Raw genomic sequence first — 22469 nt, forward strand, 5'->3', positions numbered from 1 at the left:
ACTAAAGAGAATCATTCCTTCAGAATTAGATTGGAGCAAATGGAAGCTAGTGATTTCATGATAAATCAAGATACTATTACACAGATTCAAGCAAATGAAAAAATAGAAGGCAATGTGAAATATCTCATTGGAAAAACCACTGACCTGGAAAATAGATCCAGGACAGATACTTTAAATATTATTGGACTATCTGAAAGCCATGATCAAAAAAAAGAACCTGGAAATCATCCTCCAATAAATTATCAAGGAAAATTGCCCTGATGTTTTAGATCCAGAGGGCAAAATAGAGGTCAAAAGAATCCATCAAACACCTCCTGAAAAAGATCCCAAAAAGAAAACTCCTAGGAATATTATAGCCAGGTTCAGGAGTTCCCAGATCAAGAAGAAAATATTACAAGCAGCCAGAAAGAGACAATTTGAATATTGTGGAAACACAATCAGGATAACCCAGGATCTGGCAGCTTCTACACTGAGGGATCAAAGGGCTCGGAATATGATATACTGGAGGTCAAAGGAGCTGGAATTAAAACCAAGAATCACCTACCCAGCAAAACTGAGTATCATGTTTCAGGGAAAATATGATCATTCATTGAAATAGAGAACTTTCAAGCATTCTTGATGAAAAAACCAGAGTTGAATAGAAAATTTGACATTCAGATACAAGAAGCAAGAGAAGCATGAGAAGATAGAGAAAAGAAATCATAAGGAATTTGTCAAAGTTGAACTATTTACATTCCTACATGGAAAAATGTTAATTGTAACTTATGAAACTTTCCTCAATATTAGAATAGTTGAAGGGAATAGAAACGTGTATATATATATATATATGTATATGTACACACACACATATATATATACATATATATGCATGTATACATACACATATATGTCTATATAGGAAGGTATATGGTCCTATGAATATTTGAGTGTTTGTATATATGTGTACAGGTATACATAGACAGAGGGCACAGGACCAATTGAATAGAAAGGGATGATACTTAAAAGGTGAAATTAAGAGGTGAGAAAGGAATATAATGAGAGGAGATGGGGAGAGACAGAATGGGGCAAATTATCTCATATAGAAGAGGCAAGGGAAAACTGTTACAATGTAGGAGAAGAACAGGAAGGCAAAAGGGAATGAGTCAACTTTACTCTCATTGAATTTGGCTTAAGGAGGGAATGACATGCACACTAAATAGGGTATCTCACCCTACAGAAAAGTAGGGGGGGAAGGGTATGAGAGGGGGGATGATGGAAAGGAGTGCAGGCTGGGGTGAGGGAAGTTGGAAGCACACACTTTTGAAAAGGGACAGGATCAAAGTAGAGAATAGAACAAGTTGGGGGTGGTATAGGATGGAGGGAAATATAGACAGTCTTTTACAATATATATGGAAATGTTTTGCATAGCTACACATATACAACCTATATTGAATTGCTTATTTTCCCAGTAAGGGTGGGTGATGAGAGAAGAAGGGAAAGAATCTGGAATTCAAAGATTTAAAATCAAATGTTTAAAAATATATTCTTCTTATTATTATTTTGCATGCAACTGGGAAATTATATATATAGGCACTGGGGTATAGAGATCCACTGTGCCCTACTAGCAAGTCAGAGGGGGAATGGGGGAAGATATAGGACAAAACAGTTTGGGGGAGGGGAGACTCAGTGGGATTACTGTTTTGGGGTGGTGGGTAGGAGAAATATGGGGAGAAAATTTGTTACTAAAACTCTTGTGGAAATGAATGATGTAAACTGAATATAAATGTAAAATTTAATTAAAAAAAACTTAGTTCCAACCTACGATTCTAGTCTTATAAATTATTCCTATTTACACACTCCATTGCCCAACAAAACTAGCTTTTCTGACTGTTGTTCTGCTTGGTACTCTTTCTCTTGTATCTATGCCTTTGTATTAGCTGTCTTTCATGTTGGCAATGTATTCTCTTCTTACTTCTGCCTCTTAAAATCCCCAGTTTTCTTAGAAGTTCGATTTAAGTACTACTTTCTACATTAAATCTTATGTGATTCATACTGCTACTAGTGACTCCTTTTCCTAATTATCTTGTATTCATTTATATTACATATACATGTATGTAACCTAAGTCCCAAAGCCCCTTGGTGTGCGACTCTCTTCTCATTGGTGGAGATCAGTGTTTTGTACCAGTGAAGGGCAGGGCAGGGCAGGGCAGGGCTTGTGGGAGCAGAAGAAAGGAGTTTAGTATGAACTACACATGGTGTTAAGCACTAGGGATGTAAAATATAAGCAAAAAGGACATGTTACTACTATCACGATGCTTACAATATAATGGGTGAAGACAACATATAATGAAGAACTGGAAAGCAAATTAGCATGGTCAAGTGCCTCCTGAAAGAGCGGAGCAATTAGGACTCATATAAACTATATTTACATGTCTATATATTTATATACATACCTACTTGCACAGTCCATGAATGTAAGTACTGTTTCTTTTTGTAAATGCTTAGCACATGTATATCAGCCATTTTAAGGGATCTCAGAGGCCATCTACTCAAATACTATCATTTTGCAGATGAGGAAATTATGAACCAAGGAGGTTATGACTTGTCTAGGGTCACATAGTTTGATAAGTATTAGTCGTTTTAGTTGTGTATGACTCTTCATGACCCCATTTGGGGTTTTCTTGGCAGAGATACTTGGGTGGTTTGCCATTTTCTTCTCCAGCCCATTTTACAGATGAAGAACTGAAGCAAACAGGGTTAAGTGATTTGCCCAGGGTCACACAGCTAGTAAATGTCTGAGGCCAGATTTGAACTCAGGAAGATGTCTTCCTGTTTCCAAGCCCAGCACTCTATTCGCTGAGCCACCTAGCTGCCCTTAGTCAACATTAGATGTAAGTTTTTATTCAGGTCCTCTGTTTCCAGAGCCTGTGTTCTTTCCACTGTGCTACCATGGAACTAAATAAATGTTTGTTGAATAATTGTTTTTCCTACTTTGTAAAGAAAGAGAAACTACTGAGCTACTAGCTTTCCCCTAGAGGGAATTTGTTTGGGTTAATCTAATCTTCCTTATGACCTTCTGGCCATGCACATTAATACGATTATCAAGGTTAGTAATGAAGTCTGTCTACAGAAAACAGTGCCAGACTATGTAACCAACACTAAGATTAAACCCATAACCCCGGCTTCTCTTACTTTTTCTATAATTACTTAGGTTTCTTTCACATTTTGTATTTTTCCCTCTGGGTCTTTTCAGAAATTATTTTTTGATCTTGTGAACAAATCTGTTTAATGTATAGCTATTAATGTTGTTAAGTTATTGAACTACATTAAGCATATATTGTCCGTAAAATATGAGCTCATTCATGGTAAGAACAGTTTTATATTTGTCTTTGTATCCCCAGAATGAGTGCAGGGCTTTTCACATAGGAGGTCCTTAATCCCTGTTTGTTTTTGGTTAACTGATTAAAGTTTTTCTTAAAAAAAAAAAGCATAATAATGAATCATTTATGTTAAGAAGGATTCTATGCATTGCTCTATATTATTTATATTTCATATTTGCTAAATGAACTAATTTTATTTATCAATATTTCTGGTTTTCTGGGGAAAAATAAACTGATTGCTATTTTTCTGGGATACTTAAATTTTCCATTTTTAACAATTGTCTACACCTGAATCACTGTAGTCTGATATACTCTACACAAGTCACTTTGTGATAGGAACTGGAGATAAATGTAGTACAGAGAAGGAAATAAGACCTTTTGGGAACATGCTCCCACACTTAATAAATGATGTTAGTATCAACTTCAAAACAGGTTTCAAGGCAACATACTCTTATCTACTTTCTGAAATGAAGGGGAGATGGGAGTTAGAATTGGTAAAGATGAAAAGGAAGTTACAGATTTGCAGAGGTATAACCTGCTGGAGGTTCTGATGCCCACTAGAGAAACATCAAAGATTCTGAGATTATTGAGATAGGAATACTGAAGATTCTAAGGCAAAGTGAGAAACACAGGAAGCCTAAGAAAGTAGAAGTTCAAAGAATACTGGGTCAAGTGTACTCAGAAAATGAAGTTCAGAAATTGAGACTGTAATATAGCCTGTTGGGAGAGCTGCTATAACTTGTTAAAGAAAAGATAATTACAATGTAATAGGAAGATATTTTTCCAAATACTCAAACTTTTCTCTTTAAACCAAAAGAAAACCCACATAATCTTTATAATTCTAAGTAAAAAAATAATTGCACACATTGACAAATAATGCAATTCTACATATGAGGCAGCTTAGTAGCACAGTTAATATAGAACTGGACTTCAATTCAGGAAGACCTGAGTTCAAATGATGCCTCAGATACTTTACTAGCTGTGTATAACTCTGGTCAAGTGACCTAATCGCTCTCAGCCTCAATTGCCTTATCTTTATTTTTTTAAAATAAATTTTATGTTTATTTTTAGTTTACAACATTCATTTCCACAAGATTTTGAATTACAAATTTTTCCCTGTCTTTCCCCTACCCACCACCCCAAAACAGTGATTCCACTGAATACCCCTTCCCCCAATCTGCTTTCTCCTCCCCTGATCTATCTCTAACTTTCCAGTAGGTCAAGATGGATCTCCATACCCCAGTGCCTATACATTTTATTTCCAAGTGTATGTTAAAAATAATAATAATAGTTTTTGTAGACATTTGATTTAAAATTTTGAATTCCAGATTCTTTCCCTTCTTCCCTTGTCACCCACCCTTACTGGGAAGATAAGCAATTCAATATTGGTTGTACATGTGTAGTTACAGAAAACATTTCCATAGTGGATATATTGTGAAAGACTGACTATATTTTCCTCCAGTCTTTACTGCCCCCCCCCCCACTTGTTCTGTTTTCTGCTTTGACCCTGCCCTTTTTCAAAAATGTGTGTTTCTAACTACCCTCACCACCAATCTGTCCTCCCTCTCATTATCCCCTCTCTTATCCCCTTCCCTCCTACTTTCCTGTAGGGTAAGATACCCAGTTTAATGTGTATGTTATTCCCTCCTTAAGCCAAATTCAATGAGAGTAAAGTTGATCCATTCCTTTTTGCCTTCCTCTTCTTCCTCTTGTTGTAACAGTTTTCCCTTGCTTCTTTTATAAGAGATAATTTACCCTATCCTGTCTTTCCCTATCTCCTTTCAATATATTCCCCTCTCACCTCTTAATATAATTTTTAAAATATCATCCCTTCCTATTCAATTGATCCCGTGCCCTCTGTCTATGTATACCTGTACACATATATACACACTCACATATGTATTCATATGTACATATACCCTCCTATATAGACATATATATATATGTATGTATACATAGATACACTTATATTCCCTTCAACTATCCTCATACTGAGAAAACTTTCGTAAGTTACAATTATCGTTTTTCCATGTAGGAATGTAAATAGTTCAACTTTGATAAATTCCTTATGATATTTTTTCCCTGTTTACTTTCGCATGCTTCTCTTGCTTCTTGTATTTGGATTTCAAATTTTCTATTCAACTCTGGTTTGTTAATCAAGAATGCTTGAAAGTTCTCTTTTTCATTAAATGACCATATTTTCCCCCAGAACATTATACTCAGTTTTGCTGGGTAGGTGATTCTTGGTTTTAATCCTAGCTCCTTTAACCTCTATGAATATCATATTACAAGCCCTTAGATCCTTTAATGTAGAAGCTGATAGATTTTGTGTTACCCTGATTGTGTTTCCACGATATTTAAATTGTTTCTTCCTGTCTGCTTGTAACATTTTCTCCTTGATCTGGGAACTCTGGAACCTGACTATAATATTCTTAGAAATTTTCTTTCGGGGATCTTTTTCAAGAGGTGATGGGAGAATTCTTTCAATTTCTTTTTTGACCTCTGGTTCTAAAATATCAGGGCAGTTTTCCTTGAGAATTTCTTGAAGCATAATTTCTAGGTGCTTTTTCTGAACATGGCTTTCAGGTAGTCCAATAATTTTTAAATTATCTCTCCTGGATCTAGTTTCCCAGTCAGTGGTTTTTCCAGTGAGATATTTCATATTGCCCTCTATTTTTTCATTTGTTTGGATCTCTTTCATTGAATCTTGATTTCTCAAAAAGTTATTAGCTTCCATTTGCTCCAATTTAATTCTGAATGAATTATTCTCTTCTGTGAACTTTTCAAACTATTTTTCCATCTGGCAAATTTGGCTTTTTAAGGCATTCTTCTCCTCATTGGCTTTTTGGGCCTCTTTTGCCATTTGAGTTAGTCTATTTTTAAGCTCTTATTTTCTTCAGTCAAGTTGTTGATTTGCTTTTCATGATTTTATTGCATCATTCTCATTTCTCTTCCAAATTTTTCATCCACTTCTCTTACTTGATTTTCAAAATCCTTCTTGAGCTCCTCTATGGCCTGTAACCAATTCATATTTTTTCTTGGAAGCTTTTGGTGCAAGAGTTATGACTTTGTTGTCTTCCTTCTGTTCCATGCTTTGGTCCTTTTTGTCCCGAAAAAAGGAATCTAAGGTTTAATTGCTGTGCTTGTTTTGCTTCCTTTGCTTGCTCATGTTGCCACTCAATTACTTGACTTTTTAGCTTTTTGCCACAGTAGAACTATGCTACCAGAGAGGAGAGCTTTGTCCCAAATTTCTGGGATTTTTGGAGCTGCCTGACCTATTAGTTGGGTACCCTCTGTATCACACCTGGTCACACACCCCAGGACCTCCACCCTAGACAGCGGTCCAGATCCAAGTAGGTTAAAACAAGAGTGATTACCCTCTGGATGGTTGCTTGATGTGCCTACAATCGCTACAGTCCCTACAGGCCAGGATCTCTGAAGCAGCCACATTGCAGGGGCTCTAGGGCCACAGCACCTCCACTACTTCTCACCCAAGGGTCCAAGGGTCAGACTGTACCATCCCCCCCCAGTTCCAACAGAGTTCTACACTGACCTTTTACTTTGTCTTTGGCATTTATGGGTTGATAATTCTGGAAACCACTACTGCTGCTGGTGATCCACTCTCCTGTAGTCCATTCCAGCCAGTGGTTGGGGCCTCCCTGGAGCTAAAACAGTGGGCTCACATGGGGCTAGGCTCAGCTCCCAGCATGCTGCCACGGACTCTTCCTGTGGGCCTGCCAGGCTGCCCTCAGCAGGATTTGTTCCTCTCTGTCACTTTGTGGGTTCTGTAGCTCTAAAGTTTGTTTAGAGTCATATTTTATAGGTACTTGAGGTGGTTATGGGGGAAGCTCACAGAGTTTTCCTGCTTCTATCTATTATATCTATTCTACCTTGGCTCCTGCCTTATCTTTAAAAATGGCATGTACCCCAAAGGGTTATTAAGAAGATCAATTGAGATAATATATGTACAGCATTTAGCAAACCTTAAAAAGCCATATAAATGTTAGATGTTACATTATTATATGTTTCTAGTAAGAATTCTTTGACCATTTAAAATGTTTCAGTTAAATTATATAATTTATTTAACTTAATTTTCAGTTTGCATATTATGTGGGAGAAGAAAGGAGCCATATTCTTTCATATATTTTGACTCTATCTCTAATCTGATAGGATAATTATTCTTTTTTTGGCATGTAGTATAAGATGGAAAGGAATTAGAATGAAATACAGAACCATTTGGACTAAAGACAGAGGAAATGGAGCTGGAAATGCATAAAATGGAGACCACAGTATCAAATCCTATCTCTGTCATTTACTCCTTCTCTAACCTTGGGCATTTAAATCACTTAATCTTTCTGAGGCACAGTTTCTTGAACAGTTAAATGAGGTGGTTGCATTAGATGATCTCTATAGTTCCTTTCCATCTCTCCATTCATGATTCAATGATCCCTGGTCAAAAAGATACAACTGTAAAAGGTTTGCAAGAAATGTAATGGCAGAATGAATAACTGTTTAGAAAAGTTCACTGTCTCTTGTGAGAAATATGGCAAAATTCAATTAAACAAATTAAATTCAACTAAACAAATATCTAGTAAGTACCTGTTATATTACATTATAAATAAATAAATAAATTAAATATATATATATATGCATATATATATACACATATATATACACATTATGTAACCAGTCACTGACAAACGATGCAATGATGAACAAATTACAATCTCTTTTCTTATAGATTTAACAGTTTATTCAGTTCTGAAATTCATATATAGTCTCATGATTCCATCCTCTGTCAAAGCTAATTGAACAGTAGAGGTGAGAGAACCTAGGTAGAAAAGCCATTGGTGGAATTCACTTTAAAAATAAAAAAATCTGGAAAAACAGAACAGAATAAAGGAAATGGTCCAACAAGTTTCCCACAAGAGCATCTTCCCTCTGGAAGATATATATATATATATTTGGTAAAATAACAATTGGGCATCGCAAATAGCCTGAAAGTTTTTTATCTGGGAATGAGGGGAGAGAATTGTGAAAATACCCTTTCTCCTTCTACTTTGATCTATGAAGTTTTAATTCCTTTCAAGGAAAGCTTGTGGTTTCCTTCATTTCCAAGGCTAGAGGGCTAGCCTTAAATTTAGTCCAGGAAAACCTGGATTCAGGATTTTCATTTGATTCTTAACACCTGGGTCACCATTTAAACAATTTTATCTCCAAGTATCCCAGTCAACTCTGTTAGACTAAAAGTTATAGACGAGTTGCTGATCTACATTAATGATCACTCTATATAATGAAATCATGGTTCTTGCCCCTCCCCCCATATCATCAATTTCCCTCCTCTGCCAAATATGACCATCACTACCACCACCACATTCCTACATTGAATACCAGTTGTTTCCTAAGCTTGATGTTAAAAAAATTTTTCTTTCAGCATTTCCTTATTTCCATCTTCTGTCTTCCTTGATCACTGTTTTCTACTGCACATTTTCTCCCTGATGTGCTAATTCTTTCATAGAATATATATAGGTTTCCTTGGCAGAGAAACATAGTAATATATGAAAAAAAACCTAAAACAATAATGTTATGTGGAAGGCAAAGGCAATGCTGAGGTGAAAAAAGAAAACAGCCAAGTGTTAAGGATGGCCCAGAAAAAAAAATTAAAGGCAAGGAGTTACTTGATTTCTTTCACAGATAGAACCCACGTGTAGTATTAAAGAATTCAGCCTTTAAAAAGGCAAAAGTGCTCATGAGTAGTTCACAACCATTTTAAGTCAAGCTTTTCTACCTCATAGTGCTTAGAAGTCTTCCACTAGGATTGCATGGATATATGGACTGCTTGTCTTCTTTAATACAATGCTCTTGTAATAGGGGACCTGTACAATGGTACCCAAGACTTTAAAGCATCTTTGGATGTGAACTTCCTTGTGGATCATATAGAACATTTCCTAGTTTAAACATTTTATGAGTGATGGAGGAGTTGGTATTACGGTGATAAAGAGTATTTGTGGTGATGGAGAGTTTGACTTAATCATTTAATTCTCTTTCAATCCTAAAATTCTTATTATAATATTATCTTATTATCCATTGTGAGACATAATGTCTAAAGAATCTAGCATCTAGAATAATGCATTCTTTATCAAGAAAAGTTAATATATTTTACTGTATTTAGATGCTAATGGACAAGCAATGCCTATTAAAGAGTTTGTGTATCTTTAAGTAGGCTGCTGCATTTCATATTCATTACATCGTATGCTAAACAACTATTAACGGCATTCTACACTGAATTTCAGGCACCTTGTTTTAATCATATCACAACCTCTAGGTACTAGATATGAGGTATGAGGTACTAATCATATAAGTGCTAGATAAATTGGGGGACTTTAATGACTTTGCTGTTGAACCTTGAACATCTCATTATGTAACCGTTTGCACCTGCTGAATGAAAGTAGATGAATCATAGAGCCAAAAAAATAAATTGCACATCCATTGTTAGGGTCCGGTAATGAGACAGAAGCTCTATATATTAGAGTCTATATCATGAGAGGTCTAGAGAAATGAAAACTAGAAATGAACTTAGCTAAGATGATGAACTCCAATCATTGGCTCTTGTCTATGGAGTTCACCTATGTGTTCCCTTTCATTATTTTGACACCAATTTTCCTGTATCTTGTAAATTTCCCTCATCATGCATTGTTTTTTCCTTTCACTACTATTTTGTGTATATTACAAGACCAAAGAAAAGAAGTAGAAATAAGTAAAATAAATGATACAATTAATTAGATCATTCTAGGATATGGTGGCAGAAAAGAATAATTTGGTTCGATAAGCAACTCTGATTTATTCCTCATTTTTACTTGCAAAATGGAGCTGACCTTACCAAATAAGTAATTTTACATGTTTTACAATATAATGGTATATTGGGTAAAGTCTCCTGCCTAAGAGTACCTTTCCCACTACCCATTCATGAATCTAAAGTTACATTGTAGATTAATTTCTTTGCATCTTGAAGATGCTTTAGTCTTCAACATTCCCTTATTAACTAAGTACCCTTTGTTACACAGGTTGTATACAAAGGGTTACCCAGTAAACTGCCTTTGGCTCATACCATACTAAGTTAAGAGAAACCTGAGTTGAAGGGCCTATAGAACTCAAAACAAAGTAGGTTCCTGGAGTGCCCGGAGCACCATTGTGGGGTGGGGAGAAAGATGCCAAAGTACTGCTTTACATCCTATAAAGTGTTGACTAGAGCCATTCCTCAGTAGAGTTACTACATTATAAAGCCATCTGTGCCCATCAAAGACTGGGTGATTTAGGCTGAGGTGGTTATTTAAAGCCTTTATCATCTGCACTTATGAAACTCAGCAATAATTCAGTGGCTTCCCAGACAGAGAAGCATCTAGTTTTAAAGTAAGAGAATTTTCAGTTTTTTAGTCTCTAACAGACTGTATCATATGGCAAGATTTCTAGTTCAGCTGAGCAATAGGTATTTTCTTGAGGACATCACAATTCAGAAAGTCTCCTGACATTTCAGTCCATCATCTTCCTTAAGGGTTTTATAATGTTCAAAAGCCCTTGGCCTTTAGGGATAGGTAGAATCACATCTCACTTGCTCCCCTTAAAGGTATAAAATCAAATTACAACAAAAGCCTCCTTAGAGTACAGCTGCTTGCCAATTACTTGAATTATTTGCAGCCACTTTGGCCTATTTCCCCTCCAGATGAAATAAAATCTTTCAGTCTGAACCAGTGAAGGATTTCATATTTTTCAGTACTTTCCCACATATAGCATAATGAGAATAAAAGCTTCTCTGCCTCACAGATCTTACCTAAGGTGCCATAATGCATGGAAAATAACATCTATTTTGAACACAAGAAGCCTCCAGATTTTCTAAAGAAGAGAAATGCATTAACATTACACAAGAAAACTATTTGCTCTTTGCTTAAAAAGTCTAAATTTGATCACACCAGAGACTCCAGGCTTAAAAACGACATACATCTGTGCTGAGACATGGAACCTCTGAGGTGCTTCATTACTGGCACTTTAAGCCAGTTTCATGAAACACCTGGTCTGAGTAAGCAATGTGATCAGACAGTGTCAGTAGGGCGAACAGGTTTTAAATGGAAGATTGTTACAAACTCAAAAGCCATTTGGAAGCTAAAAACAGCTATATCAGCAAACTGGTAACAATGACTCAAATATCCCCAAGTACATTATTAATGCTTCTATGAATCCAAAGACCTCATGGGTGTCTTTTAAAATGCCTTTTTTTGGGCGGGGGGGGAGATCAAATGTTTTTCTTTGATTTGTTTTTTTTTAATAATATTCTGTAATGATAGCCTTACTTATTTTTGATTACCCCAGTCCCTCCTCCCTTTCTATTTCTTCCTCCTTATTTGTGTTGTTTTCCTTTTCACCATTGCCTACAGCAGCATTCACTGAAATCACTACCCATTGCTCCGTATTCTTCCCTTTTCTCAGTAGCACAGCTCTTAGGATTGAATCCCTTGCTTGAAGCATTAAGAACTGAAAAAAAATCACTGCTCATTGCTTTGCTTGCAGTTCTCATTTGGCCTAGCGCTTGCAGAAATTGAACTGAACTTTCTTCACTGTTACTGCATCTGCAAGGTAATTGCCTAAACTTGTTGAGCCAATCGGAATTGCTGTTCTTCATTTTTGCAAACGTGAAGAAACCGATGAAGCAATTTGTAAGCCATATGTGGTACATCCCTTATTCCCCACTCAGTCATATTGCCATCCATAGTGATTTTGTATGACCCTCATGAAAAATTATACTCCAATATTCTAGTGTAGTAACCCTAAATACCACTATTTAAAAGAGTATTGCTGCTTGTAGGTTGATTTTTGACCTTGTATAATCATGCACAACTCTCAGGTTAAACAAAAGGAGCCTATAATGAACTCAAAGTCGTATTTTGCCTATAGCTCCAGCACTTTTGGTGGAATGGGACACTTTCTCTCTATACCTGCTAGTCCTGTACCTAATGATCCTCTTCCAGTCTGCAGTGTGCAGTACTATCAACCTCACTACCCTGCCCAGCCTTTTGCTGACACCTTTAGGGCTCTGTCATTGTGGGGCTTGTTTTCTAGGGCCAATCTTCTCTGATTGCCTGAGGTTTGGATGCCAAAGTGCATTACTAAGAAGGATGGAAGTACAAAAAGACAGTTAGTATAGTTACAGCGTATGGTGTGACTTTGGAAAACTGGGGAAGTTTATATAAAAATAGCTGAGAATCAAAGGGAGCAAGAGCTTCAATATAGAAGTAGACAGAGTGGTAGTATTTTTCTTTCATAATGACATTTCTTTTTTACTCCTGAGAAGTTCAGAAATGTTGCCTTATTAACCCTGTGCAAACTAACTAGAGGAATAAGATTTTTTAAAAAGAAAAAAACAACATAGATTTAGAAAACAAGAGAACTCAAGGACTGCCTCTGTGCTTGCCCCTAGAAAAAGAGGTGGGGGAGCAAAGGTTGTATTTCTGGCTAGGAGGAAATGGGTGAATATTTCCTGGACCATTGCCCTGCTTGTTGTAAAATTTAATGTGCTGCCCTTCACAAATGAAGATGATGCTACTGACCCAGCTGAATCCTAAGTGATTTCACAACTAGCTAAATTATCTCCTTTGAATTTGATGTCAAGGAGGTCATTTTCACTTCAAGGAGACAATTATGGAAAACTAGTCCAAGTGTGAAAGAACATTCTCTTTTTCTGTCTAGCAGATGATCCATTAAGAAATGCAAAATAGAGCCGCTTAAAGTAGTCATAATACTCTATATCTTAATGCATATTTCCACCTTCCTACTTCACTCATTCTTCAGACACCTCTTTCTTCACAAAGCCTCGATTAATATGATGAAAGCATCTGTCTTAGAAGTTTCCCCAATTAACTTTGATAAATGCCTTAGGAAAAGAATAAAAAAGGGGAGAGGAAGATGATCTAAGTTTATTTTAATCATAGTCTTGTTATTGATCACTTTTTGTAATTCGCTGCTTTGAGTGGTGGATTTAGTACTGGTACTATATAGTCAGTCATTGCCTGTTCTTAATGGATTTATGACCTAAAGAGGAAGAGAAATGCACTTAATGAAGATGAACATCTGTGTGAAGACAGACACAAAGAACCTTAACTAAGTCAAGGTTACCAGGGCTGGATCCCAGAGCCCCAGCACTTTTGGTGGAATGGGACACTTCCTCTGTATACCAGCTAGTCCTGTACCTAGTGATCCTCTTCGAATCTGCAGTGTGCAATACTATCAACCTCACTACCCTGCCCAGCCTTTTGCTGACGCCTTTAGGGCTCTGTCATTGTGGGGCTTATTTTCTAGGGCCAGTCTTCTGTGATTGCCTGACGTTTGGATGCCAAAGTGCATTACTAAGAAGGATGGAAGTACAAAAAGACAGTTAATAGAGAGAAAGTAAAGCAAGTCAGCATTTTTGAGGGTAAATAGGAGGAGAGTCAGTGATGATGGTAGCAGGTCTGCTGAGGGCCCAGAGTATAATCAGGAACTCCAATCAGTGAAGTCAGGTGCACATTTATAGAGTTCTTATCTGAGTCAAGCAGGAACACGAATTGGTGGGGAGAGGGAATGGAGAATCCAGCCCTGGTATGCAGATCAAAGCTTGGAGATTGGTCCTGATTCATACTGAGCATTGTTGTGTAGTGGTGGTGGTGGGGACCTGGGGAACCGACTGTTAGTCAATATACTAAATCCACTCCATCAGAAAAAATAACTTTTATTTGTTCCTTGAGGCATTATTTCACCTGGGTTTCACAGGGACTTGGGATTTGAACATCCCTGTTGGCCTGTTCATTTAGCAGGAATAGGATGCTGCTGATGTCCTTACGGTGCCACTCTCCTATTTTGGGGTCTAAAATAAATGTGGATGAATAGAGGTGTGGTCTGTGGTGTGTCCCAAGAAGATAAGCAATATCTCATATATACCTGTTTGAGTGTTGGTACAGAAGCTTCCCATCTTACCGGAAATATATGGTGATATTGCCACTTCTAGTTCTTTCCCCACTGTTTGCGGAATTAAGTGGTATGATATTTATAATCACATCATGACACTTTTTGCTGGAGAGTAGGCATCACACCTCCATACCCAGAACTGAATTTATGATGTGACAATTCATATTTATAGCCCTGTGTATATAACTTGCATGTGCACACAAATTCATGGAACTACTAAATATACCTGGTTATACAGAAGAAAATACACTTATGGCTGATGATGCCATTAACACAGACTAACAAAGGCTTTAGGAACCTGAAAGGTGGGGAAATAAGACCTTCCAGAATTGTAAGGTGGTGGCATTATGCAAAAAGGCATAACAATTCCAGAATATGGGACATGAGAAAAATCTTAGAAACCTATGTCAGAGGAGTATGAAGAAATGTTTCTTTCAGTCCAGAGGAAAGGTGGAATATCACCGCTAGTTATGAAGAAGAATCCAACAAGTTTGGTGCCTGGGACAAGCAGCATTAAATGTGTCTTCAAATCAACTCTGAGCGGAAGACCCGGGTACCAGTTTTTTTGGAAGGAGGTGGAGATACAAAGATATCACTAAAACCACTGCTGGGGAGCTCACTAACCTGGAGAACTCACTTAGAGTGTACGTATAACAGGGATAGAGAGAGGTATACCATCTCATAGCTATATAGCCTAATCTTCACACTTCTGAAAGTGTTGTCAAAACATGACTGTAACAAGTTTTTAAATGGCATGATCCTTAAAAATATATTTAAAATATTTTCCACTCTCTAAATTTTGGTGCTCTTAATGAAAACCTCAGCTGTCCTGCCCTAGTTATAATTCACAGAAGAAAGCTGGTGGGATAAAGTGGAAAGAGCTTTTCTGCTTAGTTGTTGTGTGACCATGGGCAAGTCTCTTCTTTCTGAAGTTCTGTTCCTAATCTATAAAATGGGAAGGATAATACTTGTTCTATCTATCTCATAGGATTATTGTGGGCCAAAAGAAATAATGTATGTGAAGTGCTTTCTAAGCTGTAAAGCACTATTTAAGTGTTGACTATCATTATTATTAAATTGGTGCATTAGATTCCATAGAACAAATAGCAGGACTTCCTGGGAACTTTGTCAGGGATTCTGATCTCGTGATTCAGGGAACCAAAAGTCATTTCAGAGTTTTGAGGAAAGATGTATGGTATGGCAATCAAATGGATATCTGATTAGGAGTTTTAAAAACAACATGGTATAGATTCCCACAAATTTTATTTTCTCTCTAATTGAACACTCCAAGTCCTGGATAACCAAATATATTTTTAAAATGCTAATTATATTGTTACAGTGACAGACTCTATTTTTAAAAACATAAATACTTTTCCTCATTAATTGCAAAAATATTTTCCTTTCACATATTACAGTAACTCATTTTCATTATGTTCAGACCTCAGTCCATCACCTACACCTACCTAGCTAATCTGACTAATTAAAGAAAATGATACATGTTGCATTTTATAGTTAAGTGAAATGAGTATAAATCTCACACAACAGCTGTATTCCTATCCTTGGCAACATGGCCCAGCATGAGAAAAGCAATCATCTCCCTTTCCTGTTGGCAAAACACTTCACTGGTCTATCCAATTTTGAGTCCCTTCAGGATTTAGTGCCTTCTCACTTGTAATGCACAGTACGCTAATTCCAGATGGACAGCTTTGTCATATGTTATTTTTATGTCATATTTAAACTTTAAAAAATGGGAGTAGCTCTTCACTCTTCACTCTAAGGCATGAGGTACATAACTTCTTATATACAATATTCTAGATTCTCAAATCAAGAGACTGATGGGTTGCTGATGTGCTTAATGAATTCATATAAGAAGATACATTCTTGTCAATCAGGCAGTAGACAGTACACTACTTTTATTGAACTCCAGCCACATATAGAACTGAAGTCTTTTTAGACAATCAGGAACATACAGTAAGGTGGATTTATAACATAGCCTGAGGGCCAAACACATACATGGAATAAGGCATGAGTACTTATGAAACAATACATCAGTGAGTGTAAAATGAGGATGGAAGGGAGTAGAGGAAGTGCTTTTATCTTGATCTTGAAGGAGATGATGGGTTAAGAATTTGAGGGGAAGGGCATCTGAGTGGAGGAGAATGCAAATGTCCAGAGGGATGAATAAGAAAGTTGGGCCCCAAAATAATTGCTTTGGTTAGAGTGAAGTTGCTTTTTGGAGGAATTCAGACAGAAGAACCTAGATAAACAGATGGAGTCCTAACGAGAAATTGAGACTGAGTACGTTGTATAAGACTGAGATGAATTAGAGTAAAGCATTTGGATGTGAGGTGATGGAAATGAAATTTGAGGAAGATTAGTCTTCTGCTTTGTGTCATGCTAAAAGCAGAGCCCTTAGCCAGGATGTTATTACCGTTATCTAAATATAAAGTTATGAACTTCTGGAATTGGATGGTGGCTGTGGAGTTTCCCAATGAATTCTTGATTTTCAGTGAAAGTTGCTTTTTCTGATAAACATAATAGCTTAGTTAGATTGTAGTGGCACAGCCTCATAAATTTTATATATTGAATCCTTTAAGTCAAATAAAAAGACAATGCTGCTTCTGCCATCAGAGATTATGTGACTGGAAATGATTGCCGTGTTATTGGGGATGTCTAATAAGAATTGATATCCTCTTAAATCTGGAAGCATACAGACTTAATGGGACACTCTTCTGTAGTGCACTCCCCTCTTCTGAACTCTTGCATTATTGAGACATTAGGAAAGGTATAATTGCTCACAGCTTTAAAAACAACTTTTATAGTTTGATGGTCAACTATAAACACGGGCTCTATTCTGAATTTAATGCCTTATTTAGAAAAGCAAACAAATGTCATTTCAGTAATGCATATATTTTTGTTTATTTTTAGTTTTCAACATTCATTTCCACAAGATTTTGAGTTACAAATGTTCTCCCCATCTTTCCGCTACCCCACCCCAAAATAGCGAGCCTACTGAATACCCCTTCCCTCAATCTGCTCTCTCTTATATCCTCCTCCCATCTCCCCTCTAATTTTCTAGTAGGGCAAGATGGATTTCTGTACCCCAGAGTCTGTACATATGTGTATCTTATTTCCCAGTTGCATGTAAAAAAAATTTTAACATTTATTTTAAAAACTTTGATTTCTAGATTGTTTCCCTTCTTCCATCCAAACCCACCCCCATTGGGAAGATAAGCAATTCAACATAGGTTGTACATGTGTAGTTACATGAAATATTTCCATAGTAGATATATTATGAAAAACTAACTATATTTCCCTCCATCCTATCCTACCTCCCCACTTATTCTATTTTCTACTTTGATCCTGTCACTTTTCAAAAGTGTTTGCTTCTAACTACCTTCTCCCCCAATCTGCCCTCCCTTCTATCATCCCTCCTCTTCTCCCCTTTCCCCCTACTTTCCTGTAGGGTAAGATACCCAATTGTGTGTGTATGTTATTCCCTCCTTAAGCCAAATTCAGTGAGAGTATGGTTTTGGGATTTGAAGAGTTTCCATGCCCCTTATATTGGCAAGCTAACAGGTACTTAGCACTTAGTTTCAAGTTCATAATTGTGTCAAGTATCAAGACTCAGAATTTGTGAATCCCACAATGGGATGAACTTGCTGATGTAGCAGGAAGGGGTAGGGCAGGGAGGAGCTAATGAGAGGCCTAGGCTGGAGAGGGAAGAGATTTTGAAAACAGAACTGGTGGTGGCATGACTTCTTCTGAGAGCCAGCCAGAACTTCTGCTGAGAACTGCTGGGAACGAGAACTGCTGGGAGCCAGAACTTCTGGGAGTCAGCAGTGTGGACGCTGAGCAGCTATTGTGAGTGAGGAGAGGAGGATCTTGACCTGAGGGAGTGTGTTTGTTTTGAAGGCTTGGGAATGTGGGTGTTCACTGCATTAAATATGTGTACCAAATTCATGGCTACTGTAATGACTTTAACTTTCTGGTTTTGGGACTCAGCTTTCTGATATTTGAATAAATGATTTGGCTCTGTCTTCCATGTGGAGAGCCTATTACATTTTGTGATTCACAACTACACCATCATATTTATAATCACTGTGGGCATTGTGAATATTGCATAGTTGTTATACTGACCCATTCTCTTTCACCCTCCTATTCTTCCCTTCCATTGTAACAGTTTTCTCTTGCCTCTTTTATATGAGATAATTTACCCTATTCTGCCCCTCCCTATATCCTTCTCTTATTATATTCCTCTTTCACCTCTTAATTTTATTTTTTAGATATCATCCCTTCATATTCAACTCATCCTGTGTCCTCTGTCTATATATACATGTACACATATATACACACACTTACATATATACATTTATACACACATATGCCCTTCTATATAAACACATATATGTATGCATACACACACACATATATTCCCTTCTACTATCTTCATACTGAGAAAAGTCGCATGAGTTACAATTATCATTTTTCCATGTAGGAATGTAAATAGTTCAACTTTAATAAGTACCTTATGATTTCTTTTTCCAGTTTACCTTCTCATGCTTCTCTTGTTTCTTGTATTTGAAAGTCAAATTTTCTGTTCAGCTTAGGTTTTTTCATCAAGAATGCTTGAAAGTCCTCTATTTCATTGAATGACCATATTTCCCCCTGTAGCACTATACTCAGTTTTGCTGGGTAGGTGATTCTTGGTTTTACTCCTAGCTTCTTTGACCTCTGGAATATCATATTCTAACCCCTTTAATGTAGAAGCTGCTAGGTCCTGTATTATCCTGATTCAGTTTCCACAATACTCAAATTATTTCTTTCTGACTGCTTGCAGTATTTTCTCCTTGACCTGGGAACTCTGGAATTTGACTATAATATTCATAGGAGTTTTCTTTTGGGATCTTTTTTAGGAGACAGTTGGTGAATTATTTCAGTTTCTATTTTGCCCTCTGGTTTTAGAATATCAGGGCAATTTTGCTTGATAATTTCTTGAACGATGGTGTCTAGACACCTTTTTTGATCATGGCTTTCAGGTAGCCCAATAATTTTTAAATTATCTCTCCTGGATCTATTTTCCAGGTCAGTGGTTTTTCCAATGAGATATTTCACATTGCCTTCTATTTTTTCATTTGTTTGGATTCATTTAATAGTATCTTGATTTCTCATAAAGTCATTAGCTTCCTTTTGCCCCAGTCTAATTTTGGAGGAATTATTCTCTTCAGTGAGCTTTTGAAATTATTTTTCCATCTGGCAAATTTGTCTTCTTAAGGCATTCTTCTCCTCATTGGCCTTTTGGGATTCTTTGCCATTTTAGTTAGTCTGTTTCTTAAGGTATTATTTTCATCAGTATTTTTTTGGGTCTCCTTTAGCAGGCTGTTGACTCATGATTTTTCATGATTTTTTTGAGCTCTTTGCCATGGTAAAACTCTGCTTCCAGAGAGGAGAGTTTTGTCCCAAATCACTGGGGTTTTCACAAATGTTGTCAGAGGTCTGAGGAGGGCACCCTCTCTACAGCCACCACAGGCTCTGGCACATTGGCTTTTCTCACCCCAGGACCACTGCCCAAGATAGCAACCCAGACCCCAGCAGGACAAAGAAGAGTGATTACCCTCTGAGTGGTTGCTTGGTCCCCCTACAATCTGAAGGCAAGAAGCTCAGGAGGCAGCCATACAACAGCCGCTGCACCTCTGCACCTCTTGCTCCAGGGGCAGGGGCTGAACCTCATTCTTCCATTCCCCTGTTCCAGCAGAGTTGCCCACTGACCTTTTACTTTCTCTTTGGTGTTTATGAGTTGAGAAGTCTGTAAACTGCCACAGCTGCTGGTGATTCACTTTCCTGAAGTCTGCTCCATCCGGTGTTGGCTGATGCTTGGACTGCCCTGGGCTCAGCACAGCTCATGTGGAATTGTGCTTGGCTCCCAGCTTGGTGTGATAGAACCTTTCTGTCAGCTTCAGGCAGGCTTCAGGGGAAGATTTGTTTCTCTCTGTCACGTTGTGGATTCTGTAGCTCTCAAATTTGTCTAGAGTCATATTTTACAGGTATTAGAGATGGTTGTGGCAGGAACTCATGGAATTTCCTGCTTCTACTCCTCCATCTTTGCTCTGCCCCTCAGTAACACATATATATTTTAAATAAATGAATGTTGTTCTTAATATCCATTATTTTTCACAAAATGCAAATCTTTGGCCAAACCTTTAAGTTAGACTGTTGTTTTAGCTCATTGGAAATATAATAGAAAAAATAAGACTTTCTTAATTTAAGAATAGATTTAAATAAAAGCAATAACAATTTTCTTTGAAAGTAATTGTTCTGCCTCTTCCAAAATATAACTACATACATCAAATAACTTAGATACATGAATAATAACAAAATTAATTTTGAGTAAAATCTGCCCTGAAACAATGTAACAAAATCATCACTGTAATTGAGGAGATAGGAGACCTAGGTTCAAGTCTCATTTTTATCAACAAAATGAATTTATCCTTAGAAATCACTTGTTTGAAATATCCTGGGGTGTGAAGTAAGAATGATATGCCTTTTAGTGACTTTGACCCTGGGCCAGCCTTAGCTCTGAGGAGGTGAGATGACAGTATATTGGAAGGATTATCTGTGGGTCCTAGACACTAGTATGATGGAAGAAAAATAAAGGAAAACTCTTTACCTTGACTTTTTGATAGGGTTTGGGAAGACTAATATTAAAACAGAAAACACTTAAGATATGTAATGCATTTCAACAATCTGGGTGACCTGGGAGGAAAGGAGCTGAAACGTGGCCTATATATTGTACTTGGACTAATTATCACCTTTTCCAAAAGCACTGATCCTCAAAATAACTCTCCTTTGTGGTACATTAAAGTGATTGAATATTATTATGTTGCAAGAAATGAAGAGCATGCTTTCAGAAAAAAACAAAACCTTTAGACATGTATTAACATGCAAAATGAAGTGAGAGCCAGGAAAATAGCAAATACACATACACATATGTGTAAATATGCACACACAAGCACATATATATATACACACATACATAGTAAAAACTGTATTGTAAAGAAAATGAACTCTGAAAGACTTAGTAACTAATCAGCATAATGACCAAACATAATTCTAAAGGACCCATTATGAAACATGTTGTCTACCCCCCAGAAAGAGAACTCATGGACTCAGAGTACAGTTGGAAATATATGTTTTTTCTTTTTCTCTCTTTTTTCCCCCCATAGAATTGTTTTACATATTTATACATATTTGTAATGGCTTTTATTTTTCTTGCCTTTTCAATGGTTGGGGGAGGAAAAGAAAGGGGGAAATATTTGGTACTGAAAAGAGAATGGAATGAGAAAATGGAAAGGTAACATTCCCTACCTTTTAATTTTTCTCTGATGGCTAAAGAGTAAATTCACTGGTAACATATGTGGACTATTATCAATCCTTTGAGTGTAATAACATTGCTGAGGGCTAGTTAATAACACTCACGACAGCTGACAAGTCTCAGCTCTATGTTTGGCTCCTACTGGTCTGTAGATCCGCCATAAGATAGACCACATGGTTAGAATCCTGCTGTAGCTGACAGTGGTTTTGACGACTGACAAAGTCAACCCGCATGGGTTGTATTTGTAGTGCTGTGATCAGTCTTATTTGTCTTTGTATAGACACAGTCAATGGGACACTCCTGGCAATCCTATTATCAACATTTACAGTGTTCTCATAGGGGGTACAGCACTATTATTTTCTTTGAGAAGTCACCTATAGTATTAAATAGTCAATGTAAGTCATTTTCCTCCTTCTTTTTCTCTGGGATTCACATTGGCAATGCCTTTCTCCAGGGTAGTAATTTAACTTCTACCTACCATATGTCACTGTGAACTGCTGTGAATGGCACTGTTGAAACCTATGTTCTCCTTGATCTTCCTCTACATTTAATTTCCTTCTAATCATAGCTTGCCTTGACTTTACTTCTGTCAGCAAAAACATAGAATTTCTGAGCCAAAAGGGGCCTTGGAGATTATCTAGTTCAACTTTGTCATTTTGTAGAAGAGGAATCTCAGGTCTCTAGAAGCAAAAAAAGATGATCCCAAAGTTTCATAGCTATAATTGGAATATTCAGGGCTAGAAGGG

The 22469-nt window shown here is 37.0% G+C and overlaps 1 pseudogene; it reads right to left on the reverse strand.

The window, feature by feature from the left end:
- Nucleotides 1-21956, reverse strand: part of LOC138165556 (large ribosomal subunit protein eL15-like) — an 85540-nt pseudogene extending 63584 nt beyond the window's left edge.
- Between the last annotated feature and the right edge of the window lie 513 nt (nucleotides 21957-22469).

This window comes from Petaurus breviceps, unplaced genomic scaffold (assembly GCF_028583685.1).
Source record: "Petaurus breviceps papuanus isolate PSGF00001 unplaced genomic scaffold, PetGlider_PUasm1.0 213, whole genome shotgun sequence".
Taxonomy (NCBI): domain Eukaryota; kingdom Metazoa; phylum Chordata; class Mammalia; order Diprotodontia; family Petauridae; genus Petaurus; species Petaurus breviceps.